Consider the following 13,885-nt stretch of genomic DNA (forward strand, 5'->3'; position numbering starts at 1 on the left):
AAGTGTAACAAGATACAGATGGCAGCATCCAGAGAAGTTATAAATTGAATCTGTCGAATGAATGTAGTTTTCCATTAATGTTGTAGGGGATTATTTATTAAATTTAAGAATGGCTTTATGATCTGTTGTCATTTGTATAACAGTACTTCAAGTGCTGAATAGCTAAGCAGCCAGCACTAATGTATCTAGTGGCCCAGCTAATTGTTAGTATCAGGGAAGAGCAGTTAATGCAGTTCTAACCAAGGTTTTAAAATCCATTTCCTTACTGGCTATCCTTTTCTTTTGTTGAATACCTATTGGTTCTTTTCTTGTATTATGTACTTCAATTTGAAATATGAAGACACAATCTCTACATGAAATTGTTGTAACTTTCTGGTTCATCATGGGCTGCAGATGAAACACTCCAGTAGTCTCATTGCAATCAGACCATACGCACTATGCCAAAGGTGCAGCAGTAGTTTATTTACTTATTTTGAGTTACCATACAAGTGAAGAGCAAAAGAATCTCAGCTCAATAAAAGGTGGAGCAGTACCAGTGGTGATAAAGCCAATGGATTGTTAGAACATTGGTTAGCATTTAGGGGAATAAGTTGAAGATACGGGAGGCAACAAGAGTGTAGGGTAAAGTGCTGGCAATGGTGACAGCTGCTCTGGATCATTAGAGCTTTGTGGAAACAAAGGAGATCTAAAATGAAGTGCAGATCTATGTCACAACGTGATCGACAGAGAGGAATGCAAGGATGCATGGTAGAACAGTAATCACACACAAGAGAACTCCTTAAATAGATTGAAGTAAATGCAGTGTGGCAGAGAAAGCCTGTCAGGTTTCTGGAGAGCATAGAAACACAGTGGACATATATTACTAGGAGATTACAGTGGGTTGTTGTGAAAAGCTGAATTATGTAGGCTTAAAGAGAGGACTAGGGTTAAAATCACAAAATGATACCAGTACCTTACAATGAGTATACTGTTTTTATTCCCCTCTGTGTCCAACTTAATAGATGCAGCGGTTTTCTTTATACCTCATTGTGGCAAAGTGCCCCACCCCTGGGCTATTTATTTGTGTTGTATGTTACGTGTACTGTGTTAATGTTGATGTATAGTCATTGGAACATGGGATATAAATGGGTCTGTGTAACACAAGTGTTTAAAATGTATATTTGTATTTAGGCACGAGGATTGCACATCACTTCACTTGCAGGTAAAATGTAATAATATGTGAGCGCAGGGAATTGCACTTTTACTAATTCACGTGCAGTTGTACCGAGACTCCAACTGAATGATTGATTAGCAATTGAGTCTCAGTACAGCTTCATAAAAGCAGCATGTTTTTACTCACTCGGGGTTGTGTGTTCGGTGAGTGGAGAAAGGGATTGGAGACGGAGGTAACAATAATAATAACAGTTAAATATCAGCTCACCATGTTTGTCTGTGTAGTCTGTTTCGTTTGTCTCTTTACTTTGGCGAAAGTGCCATGTCCTGTGTTTTTGTTTGTTTTTGCACTTTTATTTTCTGTTTGTTCATTATTAAATGCTGAGCGAAAGCAATCGCTCAGCTTCACCAAACACCACCTCTCTGTTTATTTTGTGTTGGTTCCTGTTTCTGGTCTGACGTCACCCACTGCAACCGTGTTTGTGACACGTGGTATCAGAACTGGGAGTACCAGCGCCTCCTAGACTCAGACCAGAGCAGGCACCGCGGTTGTTTTTTTTTTGTGTGTGTAGGGGGAAAAAAAAAAGTGTTTTTGGATTACCAAAAAAATAAATAATAATAATAATAATAATAATAATAATAATAATAATAATAATAATAATAATAAAGAAATGGGGAGAAGAAGTGGCAGCAACAACTGCAGGAGGAGGACACAGAGGAGTTCTGCCTGAAGGCTAGGAACCCAGGGTGATACAACCAGCCATCGGCGGTATGCCCACTCTGTGAACAGGGGCATCATTTTTCAAGTTGTTCCTTCTGAAGTTATGAGGAGATGCTGGACTGGGTGTCGGACCGGGAGTGCTGCGGGGATGACCTCCCACTGGTTGTTGACCTGCTGTGGGCCAGAGATGGGGAACATTGGGAATGCTGGGAACAACATTACTACCCAGTCACCTTCGTGAACCTGGCAGCCGTGGTGATCAACTACTTGGCTGCCGATATGGGACTACCCCAGCAAGTTGCATTCCAAGTGGGAGGAGCCACGCCCAGCAGGCATTCACCCTCTACCTCCACCACCTCCACCAGCAGAGGGTGAATGCCTGCTGGGTCCCTTTCCACCAGCAGAGGGTGAATGCCTGCTGGGTCCCTTTCCACCAGCAGAGGGTGAATGCCTGCTGGATCTCTTTCCACTAGCAGAGGATGAATGCCTGCTGGTATCACTTCCCCCACCACTGGAGCTGCCTCTACCTCCATCACCATCAGGGGGAGAGGAGCAGGAGCTGCCTCTCCCTTCACCAGAAGGACAAGGACTAGATGCCGGCGGCCCTCAGCAGCGCTTGCATAGGCTACTGAGGGAAGCACAGGGAAGAACTGCCCAGCCGCAGTGGCCGAGAAGAGGGCCAAAACCCACACCCCAGCTTGTCCCTACTCCCTTCACGTCTTCGCACAAGAATGCCTGCCTGGCTTCACCCAAGGATGCCTGCCTGGCTTCACCCAAGGATGCCTGCCTGGCTTCGCCCAAGGATGCGTGCCTAGCTTCGCCCAGAGTTGCCCCATACACAGTGTGTTTTACTGCAGAGACCTGGAAGAAGACAGTTGATCACATTAAAAAACGTATTCTTAATGAATGAACACGATAACTTCCATGTTAATGGATCGAGTGATTGAGGATGGGGTATATAATATACCGGTATTCCTTTTTTTTTCCTTCTCCAGATAAATACAGTTTGCATTTGTATTTCAGACCCGTTGATTCTGTACAGTTGTGCAGCTGGGCGATGTTGATTGGCTGCATTCTGCTCATGCAGAGCATTTACATCTGTAGATATTAATCTGTAAAATCTTTAATGTGGGCATGTGTTTCTATTTTCAAATAGTAAAATATATGCATCTAAAACACATACCATTGTCATTGGTGGTTAAAGAATGAATCCATTCTGTTTCCAAAAATACTATCCTGACACTGTGCTTTAACTGCACTGTATTTTATGCACTATTAAACACGAAATCCATGAATTATATTAAAAAATCATAGTTCCCAAGAGTCAATGTTAACAATCACAGATATCTAAACATAATCCACAACACTGCAGGATCAAATACATTTATTGTAACTAGCGACCAATTCTGGGACTTCTTTGGAAATTAGTCTAATTATTCATGGTAAACCTGGTAAAACAAAAAAAATACATAAATAATCCCAAGTTTGTATGTACAGTTATCTTAGGTAAAATCCTAACACAGTTGGTTTACTTTGATAAAAACATAGCAAACCAACCACCTAGTCAATATAGGGGACCATATTGGCTGGGTAAATTGGCCCATGCAATATTTACATTACATTTTGAGGCCCAATCCATTTCCCTGTAATTGCTGTAAGTATCCTGTATATTGGACTTTAACAAAATTCTAAAACTGGCAGTGTTCTGTAAAAATGTACTACATTCACCTTGAGAATAAACAGGACCCTAATCACAAAGCTTTAACTCATGGGTTATTTAAAGAATGTTTTTCAAAAGGCCATTTGAAATGTTTAAATATTCTGTTGTGTGCCTTTTTTTAACAACAGCCTCAAAGCGCATCATGAATATCACACTTTATATTATACATAAAAACAAATCTTTAAAAAAAAACATTCAGGATGCAATGCTTCGTGAATAACTCAATGGCTATAAAAATGGATTCTGTTACCCTAAAAAAATGTAACCTTAAAACTGTTCTTCCCTTGTATAATATACATACACCTTTTTTGAGTGAAAGGTGTATGTGGCAGAGATGCACAGCTCTTTGATAGAACGAGCTCAGTTTCTCTGAGGTTTTCTCATTGATGATGAAAATGAGAATGTAAAGATGGGAGCCCAGCTAACAAGGTTTAAGTTCTTTGCAGGAATCAGGCTTTTAAAGACTGTCACTCACACCTGTGATGTGCAGAAATGGCTAAAGGATCCTGTAGTAGCTTTAACCAAGTAGGTTGATCTTTGGGATACAAATTGAACATTTGTGAAACTGCAACAACGTTAATACATTGTAATAACTATACTAAGAATAACTATACTAAGAATATAAAGCCAGCAGAAAAAATATTGCAGAAAAAGGAAAGCAGGCATTTGCCTAATGTTAAATAAAAAGAATGTCTGTGTGCCAATGCTTATTGGTTCTTGGAAACTGACCAGTAACACCTGTGAAATGAATTAAGTTTGCCCTTATCTAAGAGTTGCCAGAGCAGAAGCCTGTGTTAACCTTGAGGAGAAAAGCAGAAGAGAGCATTTAATTGAATTACATTAGAAAAGTGTTCACAGTGAAAGTTTTTATCAGAAAAGCAACTAACTCTAATTGGAAAGAAGTTTGTAAGCCAATAACACTGAGCTTATTAGGTATTGCAAATAAAAAGAAACCTTTAGACAGAATTACATTTGAAACAAACAAAAAAAAAAAAAGTGTACTTTTTTAAAGTTTTACTGTAATTATAAACAAAAGTTTTTATTACAGGGAAACTGTCAAGTTTAAAAGTGAAACAATTTAATAGAAAGCTGTAACCACTTTTACTAACTTGTGCACATGCAAAAAGCTACCAGATTTTTGTCAGTAGTACTGGAACATTCAAAGCTGGTTTGCTGTTTAATCGTGTCTCCCATTCAGGACACTTGGCTATGTATAAACCGTTATATTTTATTAACAAGAAGCACTGCATGAGCGAGGCCATAGTGGACATTAGTAGATAAGGGAAAATACATTTTGCTAATCAAAAGCGTGATTTGCTAGTCAAGTGGTCTTGGATCAAAGGTCTCTCTACAGTGTATAATTTGTATATTAACTAATGAGAAGTACCTCATGGGACTAGGACATAGAAAACAAACAAGATTATTAAATACACACTGAAAAGCATGTCTTTGCTGTTAAGAGGGAAATATATTTAAGACCCAGGTTGGAGTAATTAAACAGAGCTCTCTCTCTCTCTCTCTCTCTCTCTCTCTCTCTCTCTCTCTCTCTCTCTCTCTCTCTCTCTCTCTCTCCTTTTAATAAGTAATAAGGTGGTACTGGAAAATAGTTTAGAGATTAGCGGACATAAGGTCATATCCAAATAATTTTAAAGGATTTGCCGGGGCTTAAAAAATATTATTCACTTAAAGATAAGAGCTGCCAAAATAAACCAAATGTTTACATTTATTTAAGTCTTCTGACACATGAAGTTGAGGCAAGACCCCAGTCAAGTATCATTCAACTTCCTAGCTCAAACTGTTTGGTCCACTCTCTGAAGATCTCTGAATAAGCTAGTTGCTGTTTGGTTGTATTCAGAAGTCTGTCTTCAATGACAGCTCTTGTCTTTACATATATTCTACACTATTAGGAGGTAAGCATGATCTTGAATTTGTATCTCACTTATATTGAAGCATTGCTACAGGGTTAGGAATTATGTCTCAGCTTTAGAGAGTGGCATATTGGGGCTTTAGCATTTTGTATGTTTGGCCTAAGGGTGAAGCATGTGATAACCATAATTCTATTAAAGTATTAATACTGTTGTTGAAACATTTTGTTTAGATATAAATTATTTTTTGGTCTTACAATACAACTCACAGAATGGGTTAAAGATTAAATCAGATTCTGGTTAAATTCCTACTTAGACAGGAAGTTGATAAAGATATTTTTAAATAGGCGTCGGCCTCTCCTTTGATGTCCAGTTCTAACATGAAAGGCATTTGTCATTTAGGTTGATTCGTTGTTTTTGTGTTAAACATCTTTACAAACTGGAAATAAAACAGGTTTGCTTAGGAAATTACTGTTGATCTTATGATGGTTTTATGAGAGACTTTATTTAACTGAAAATACTGAAATATTATTTGTATTGCTCTGACCCGTGCTTGGAAAGGGAACTTTTATCTTCAACAAACTATACTTATCTGGACTTGAAAAGAAGAAGACTGCAACTTCTCTTCCTTTTTTTTCTTTTATTTGCCTTTTTTTATTCCACATTGGCGAGCCATCCTATTTGAAAACAGGACCGTCGTTCTTAGCTAACGTTTTTGTTTTTTAACAAAATCGGGGAGTTTTGTAACCTGGACTGCAGTGACTACCATCCAAACTGCCCAACTGGCCAGAGGGATCACAGCTGAAAGGGCCAGAGACTGCTTCAGGATCAACAGGCACCCGGAAAACAACAGGGACAGACTGAGACTGCAGATTGAACCAGAAAATCAGATAAGTATAAGTTTAAGTTGATATAATATGGTGTAACAGTTTGGAAAAAGTTGTATAGCATTTGACGTTGACAAGGGACTGAGATATTTACAAAGATAAATGTAAAGTCTCCATGTGTGGAGTTTTACAGACCTTAGGCAGGACTTATTACAGTATAAGGATTTGTCTAGTGTATAATGGGTATGAAAATTGTATAGCATTACACGTGGACAAGCCACTAGAATTTTACAAGAATAAATTTTAGATCAACCTGTGTGGAGTTATACAGACCTTGGGCAAAACTTATAAAGCACTATAACTGTTTGCTCATTGTAAGTAAGTATTAAAAGTATACTTTTGGAGAACCAGATTGATCCTGGAAATGGGAGAGAATCCCAAGTGTTTGTCAAGACAAGAAACTTATATCGCAGTATAAGACTCTGTCTATTGTTTGTGTATCGTCACAGATGTATAAGATATCATTAAAAATAGAAGAGTTAAGTTACAACCTCTGAACTTACAAAAGTTAAATTGGAACCTCTGAACAAAGGCTATAGAGAATTAAGTTACAACCTCTGAACTTACAAAAGTTAAGTTGGAACCTCGGAACTCAGGCTATAGAAGAGTTATCATTGTGTTAGTATGTCTAAAATGTTAACCACTGTAATGATTGGACCACTTGGAGTGTGGATTGGACAGCAAAACATTATAAGGAAGGTCCTTATGAAAGTGTGAAAGAAATGTGCATGAACACATACTGAGTGCTTGTGGGAGGCGCAATCAAAAAGAAAAGAAAAAGAAAACAAAGCAGGCAAATTGTGTAATGGTTATGAATCAAATTGTTGAATATTTGATGGATAAAGTTGATGAAATATCCAAACTAAAATGTCAAATTGAAAAATTGGAAACTGAATTAAAACAAAGCAAACTAGAGTGGGAAGTGTTTAAAATAGTAGAGACAGTTCTTGTTACTACACAATCAGAACTTGGGAAAGAGAATGACAATCTTAGGGATAAATTATAGTAAGTTATACAGAAACAGAATTGAGGGAAATTCAGAAAGAACTAATAGATATTCAGATAAAATATGTGAAATTGTTGAATAAGCTCATGAGAACACAGGGCAATTTGGATTATGAAAAACATGGAAATGTAATGAAGAATGGCAATTTCTAAACAGAAAGCAAAAGAATGTGTTTGGTTGTTGATCATTACAAAGATTTGTTGGAATAGTCTGACTAAGATGAGAACTCTGTTATTTACGATTCACAAATGTTGCACCCATCAAACACAAAAGATGTTATCACAGATACCCACAGGGAGCCAGGTGTAACAATGGAGCTTGATAATGGGAAGGTGTCAAACATGCAGGAAACACCCTCACAGAAACCTGAGCTGTGTCACAAAAATACACAGACAGGATCTCTGCTACAGCAAGACTGTTTAGCAGTTAACAACTCAGAGTTGCCAGTTTAGAAACTAGACGGTTTATGGCAATTCAATTCTAAGAACAGTCAATTGGATATGAATACTGAACTCAGTGTTGCTACATTAATAACAAATGGCCCAGATATGAAGTTTGATTTGCAGGAATGTTTACTGTCGTACAAAGCTATTAATGATGTTGATGATTTTTTGTTTCAAGCAAATACCACAGAAGAGCAGGAGTTGCTGGAAGGAGCCGGATTAACGCATAACCCCCAAAAAGAAAAGCTAATGAAACATTCTGTTTGTTTTCCAGAAGTTCAGATCGGGGCAGAGAAACTGTCTCAAATTAAATTGCAACTTGGGCAAACTCTGCCACAAGCAGACGAGTAATGTACTCTTTTCTAAGAAAGAATGATATAAGAGTACATTTGATAGCTACACACACACTTTACATGTTAGTTGACTTGCTCTGACAGAAAGGAGGATTCTGCATCGAAGAAGGCAAACTATTCAACACAATGAGTTAATAGACGTGGGCAATAAGAGATATAGAGACAGTAATAAATTGATATTGCAAAAACCTTATTTGCACCTCTTATTTTTTTATTAGGGTAGCTAAATATAACACACCTCACACTAAATCAGCAGGAAAGCTAAATGTTAGATCCTTAGAATCAAAAGCTAGTGTTAGAGGGAATTCTGTACTGTACTTTAATCCTATTCTGGGTAGGCTCCCCGAATGCAAAATTCACATCCTTAGGTATTTCCCTTCCCCCACTACAACAAAGGGTTATAGATTATAATCACTATTAAGTGCCCTATTGAGGCACAGCAGAGCAAACTTGTAGATGCTGTTAACCAGGGCACAACACACAATACTGAATGCAGATCTGAACCCAGAACCCACAGGGATAATTTACAAATTGAGGATTTAATTTTTTTTTTAAAAAGTGGGGGGTTCAGAATGTGAACAAGAATGCAAGCTAGGTCTGCATGAAATGATGGACAAAATTTGGGAAAACCAATCTGAAATTGATAATACAAAGTGTGAAAGAGCACAGTTTTGGTATTTGGTATTTGGTTTTGGTGATCAGCGTAAGCTGTATGACAGAGGTGACATAGATACCAATGTTAATGTGAATTATGAATAAAATTGCATAAGGATATACACTCACACTTGATCTTTCTTTCCTACAGAATTCATCTTAGGATGAGAGGAGACATCTTCTAGTGTGGAGTGGACTGTGATTGGGAATCAACACAAGATGGGATTCTTCCATCACAACCTTAAATAAAACACAACACAATAAAGACAATACATGCAGCTTGATCCACAACTGGGAATGCAGAGATGAAATGGATACAGAATTGGGAATCGTAGATTTCTGATGGTATCACTTCTATATGAATGGGGAGGTGCTAAAATGATTCTAAAATACCCAAGAATTGAACGATTTGACTTAATAATGAAAGTATTTAGGTGGACACACATAAAAAAAAAAAAAAAAAAAAAAAAAAAAAAACATAATTAGGAAATTAGGAAAGCAGCTATGGTATGAATCACAGGACTGTAGTCTGACTTGGAACATGTTATGCATAAACCATGGGGAGGGATATGTATAATGATTGAAAGAATTATGTGAATACGGAACTTTTTTTTTCTTTTATTTGCCTTTTTTAAATTCAACAGCTGTTACACCTGTAAAGGCACTGGATATCCCAGATTGCCTATTAACTGGGTTCCGACATGGTCTGTAACTGTCCAGTCCATTTTTAAGCATTTAATAAACCGAAAGAGTACTAATACTGCTCTGAATCTTTAAAACTTTAAACCTGAATGGGTCTGTGTGATTTTCTTGATCACTTAAAATTTGATTGGATATGTTGTAAGCCAGTGCAAAAACAATCCACTTACAGGAGTCCAAAACATCTCTGTGTCCTCCTTAAACATCTCCCCTGAGTTTAAGAGTGTGCTCAGAATTTTATATATATAAAAGCCGCTGCACCCGCAAAATGTGTGGCTCCATTTTAAAACAGCTTTGATATGAAAATGAAAACAATCAGATACAACTTAATATATTTTTTTTTTTACATAACATTTTCAGAGGAGAAACACTGTATTTACATTGAAAATCAAATGTTTTTCTTATTTTTATCAAAAAGAGCACATACACATAAACATGAAAAATTGTAATAAAATATACTTTACGCAATAAACTTCTGTGTAAACAGTTGTAGAAAGATGTATGCACATATAAATTATAAAACATAAATAACTAGTTATAAAAATAGCATAAAACAAAAATATAACATAACTTATGCAACATGAAAGCGCTTTGAGTGAAACAGAGTTCACAATGGGTGCAGACATCAAAAGTTCTGTTTTTATTGCATTTAGAAACCTGCCATTGTTTTTTATTCCATGTGCCAGTGGGCGCAGCGCTGGCTGAAGGTTGAGGGGCATTTGTCAGCCGGCTTTCGTGTCTCTTATCAAAATGTTTCTGCCGTAGCTCCAGGGCTAGCTGCAAAATTAAGTCCCTCCAAGTGATTGTGTTTCCGGTGCACTCCTTGTACAAAACCAAAGTGTTAATGGGTGGCAGGTTCAAAACATTATAAAAAACATCCACAGGCCACCTGCGAATACCACCTTTGACAGAATAGAGCCGTGCCATGTGATCCAGTATATCCACACTGTACTTTGTTGCACTGTAAAATGCAGCAGTCTCTGGCTTTTGTTTAGCATCAGTCCCGATGGTCACTGAATTGTGCAGACAGCTTAGAATAAGCACCTTTTTTTTTTTTTTTACACCTGTAAGTAAAGTAGCTATAGCACACTGTATTGTGATTCAATGAGTATATTTTGTGACAACTGCTAATAAAATAATAATAATAATAATAATAATAATAATAATAATAATAATAATAATAAATAATAATAATAAATGATGTGTATAATGACTTTCATTAGTGTTTCAGCACTCAACAGGAGTATATAATCTGTCCTTTCACAATGACTTTGATTTTAACGCAAAGCCCAGACTAAATTGGCGGCTATATTGTATTGATTTCAATATGCCGCATAAATTGCAGGTCTGGTGGTTGAAGAAGCAAATGCTTATAACGTATTCATTTTTACTTTTCTGCAACTGAAACACCGTATGGGTATTTAATTAAAATATTTAGTAACACCTAAGAGCGGACATGCACGAGATATTTAAATTTGAATTGCAAAAGCCATTCAAAAAGCGGCTGTGGCAGTGTTAATGTTAACTTGTTAGCACTTGTTAGCCTGTACACTGACCTTAATTAGCTTAACAGTAATTAACTGCACACACAGCACGCAAAGTACTATACTACTGTATTGGAGGGTACAAGGCGAGCGTCCACACTCAAAAAGTAAAAACAAACAACAGTTGTACTCCCACGTGCCGTGCACGAAAGGATGCTCTTCAAATGGGTCCATGGTGTGTTCTGATGATGTGTGGTGAGGGAAGTTCTCAGTACACAAACAAACAAACATGTAACACTGACTGACGTAGCTGCTTCTCCTTTGTACCCATACACTCCTCCCTGCAAACAACCCATCGCCATGGTTTCTCCAATAGAGGGCTGTCTAGGAGGCAGCATACCACTGTCCTTACACGGCGTCCTTTCTCGTTGGGAGGGAGGTTTACAACATCGATTCTTTCTCTCTCTATTCCAAGCATGCATTTATAATTCTATTCACTGGTACTTTGAATTTGATAGCTACACCTGAACATTCTTAAATCTCTATTTTATTTTTGTATTAAAAATGTACATTTCAGTTTATAACACATGCTCTAAATATTTCCAGCCCCAGAGGTGCCTGAGTGCCTGTTAAAAGGGTGAGTCACAGTCTGAAGCGTAGGTTCGAGTCCTGGCTGTGCGAAGTTGCGGGTCTTCGGTAGAGATTCCGAAGGGAGTGTTACATTGGGTTAAGGAAGCAAAACTAACAGGGGCTGTTTCTGCTCATGCTGGCAGGTGCCTATTGAGCACCTGTTGGGCTGGCCTTTGTCCTTCAGAGGCTGGTAGCTTGCTTACATCTGCTCTCAAGTTCCTCGGTGTAAAAGCGGAAGATGAGATGAGTGGGGAATTGCTGCGCTGATATCTATCCAGCACTTCAGTTTTATTCCAATTTAAAGTCAACAACTCATTAAATTCTACTGGCATTTATTGAGTTTTTCACTGGTGTACTCTTCATGATGTCTGTATGTTTTTAAACACATAGCTCTAGCACTTTGAAATCTTTCCATGTTAGGCACTTTGAAGGAATTTAAGTTCAACAGTGATGTATTTCAACTCAAGCTTAAAGAATATAACAAAAATAAATTGGGTTGCTTTCATCTTCCATTAAGATTACATTTGTGGCACCAACTGTGAATTGTTCTCAGCACAGAAAGCTTAGCTAAGAAAATTCCAAGCTAAAATGTAATAGCCATGTTTCCCTTTTATCTCTGAACCCCTTGCTGAATTAAAGCATGATCAATGAACATTAGCAGAACTCTTCCAAAAAAATCTCTATGGAGAACTCATTCAATATGCTTCCAACTAGTTTACTACATACTTTGAAGTTTAAGATCAAAGAAAGTGCAAAACATAAAAAACAAAAAATAAAATTCCTAGATAGACTATCCAGCGTGCAATTTCATCATATGAACAGTACTTTTGGACAATTTCATAATATCTGTATAATAAAGAAACAACATGCATAATTATTTAAATTTTCTTGTGCTATGTAGAGTTATATAGAGTGTATTATTATATCTATTCATTTCATCCATGTATTATCCTGTGCAATATCTGTCTTAGACCAGTTGAGCACTGATAACATTTTCAAAAATTTGACAGAAAAGCTGATGGGCTATTGTTGCTTTGCTTTTAATGTGTGCAAGCTTGCTTCAACCCATTGCAGTGTTTTGCCCCACAGCATTAGCACCATGTGTTTTACATTATTTTAGACTTGCAAATCTACCAGGAGACTTCTTTCCCAGATGAGCACTCTTTATATACCTTGAACAAAATGTGTTTCAATAGAATAGAGCCCACGTTGCTGTTAATAATTCATGACAGCATCCTAAACAACACACTTTATTCTTTGACACCTGACTCCTGTTGTCCTTGGGATTTATCAGCAAATGTTTATTCCTTTATGTTCCACAGCTTCCACAGAGAATGTAATATTCCCCCAATTACATTCTTTGATGTTACTGTACTGTATAAATGTCTGTCACCTTAATTACATTTCCCATAATAGTATTTAATCACAATTAAACAACCTGTTTTACTATAGTCAAATGACTGTTGTAAATACTGATGAAAATCATTTAGATTGTAATAGATTTTACAGAGCCTTTGGAGTCTATTTCAGATTGTCTTAGTGCTTTCTGCCAGAGGAAAAAAAAAAAAACATTCTCAAATAATCTGCTTGTTTATATCTATTTTGAAGCTAATATTCTTTTGTAAATAAAGTGGTGATATGTATAGTAAATTACTACTAATAGGAATGCATTGTTTAAAAGCTTACACTTCCTAAAACAGTAGTACACTGGTAGACATATGGTAGTGGGTTTCTGAAGTGAAAAATGTATATTGAAATGAAAACTGTTATCACTGTGGTAATCAATAAATTGAGGGGTATTGTGAAAAGAAATATAATAAGCCACAAACATTTCAGTAATTCAGAAAGTTGAATTTGCTTTTTTAATTAGAAGCAAGGGTATGTTAGCTAAACTTTTTTTTTTTTTTTCAGGACTTGCTAGCATTCAGTAGTCGTTAGAAACTTTCCAGGTTTCACTAATGCTACTGCATGCTATAGTTATTTTTACATACTAAATATTTGTGGTCCAGGTTCAGCTCCTAGCCTGGAATACTAAACTGAACCTAAAGCTATAGCATCAATTGTTTCAAATAATATTGTTGAAATCTGTCGCACAAATTACAGATAAATGGCTCAAACCCAGTTGCCAGTTATCCAATTAACAACTTGATTGGCTAAGCAACCCTGGGTACAGGGTCATAACGGAGATAACATGGGAAGGCCAGAAGATTTCTAATATAACCGGTGCTGTTGCCAAGAGCCACAGCAATTAGACAACATGTTTACTTGCCT

The 13,885-nt window shown here is 37.0% G+C and overlaps 1 protein-coding gene across 1 annotated transcript in view; it reads left to right on the forward strand.

Moving 5' to 3' along the window:
• Positions 1–13,885, forward strand: part of LOC121321944 (zinc finger protein 804A-like) — a 98,662-nt gene that overhangs the window by 19,680 nt on the left and 65,097 nt on the right. The gene's annotated exons all lie outside the window — the stretch shown is intronic.

Source organism: Polyodon spathula, chromosome 10, assembly GCF_017654505.1.
Source record: "Polyodon spathula isolate WHYD16114869_AA chromosome 10, ASM1765450v1, whole genome shotgun sequence".
In the NCBI taxonomy this organism is placed as follows: Eukaryota; Metazoa; Chordata; class Actinopteri; order Acipenseriformes; family Polyodontidae; genus Polyodon; species Polyodon spathula.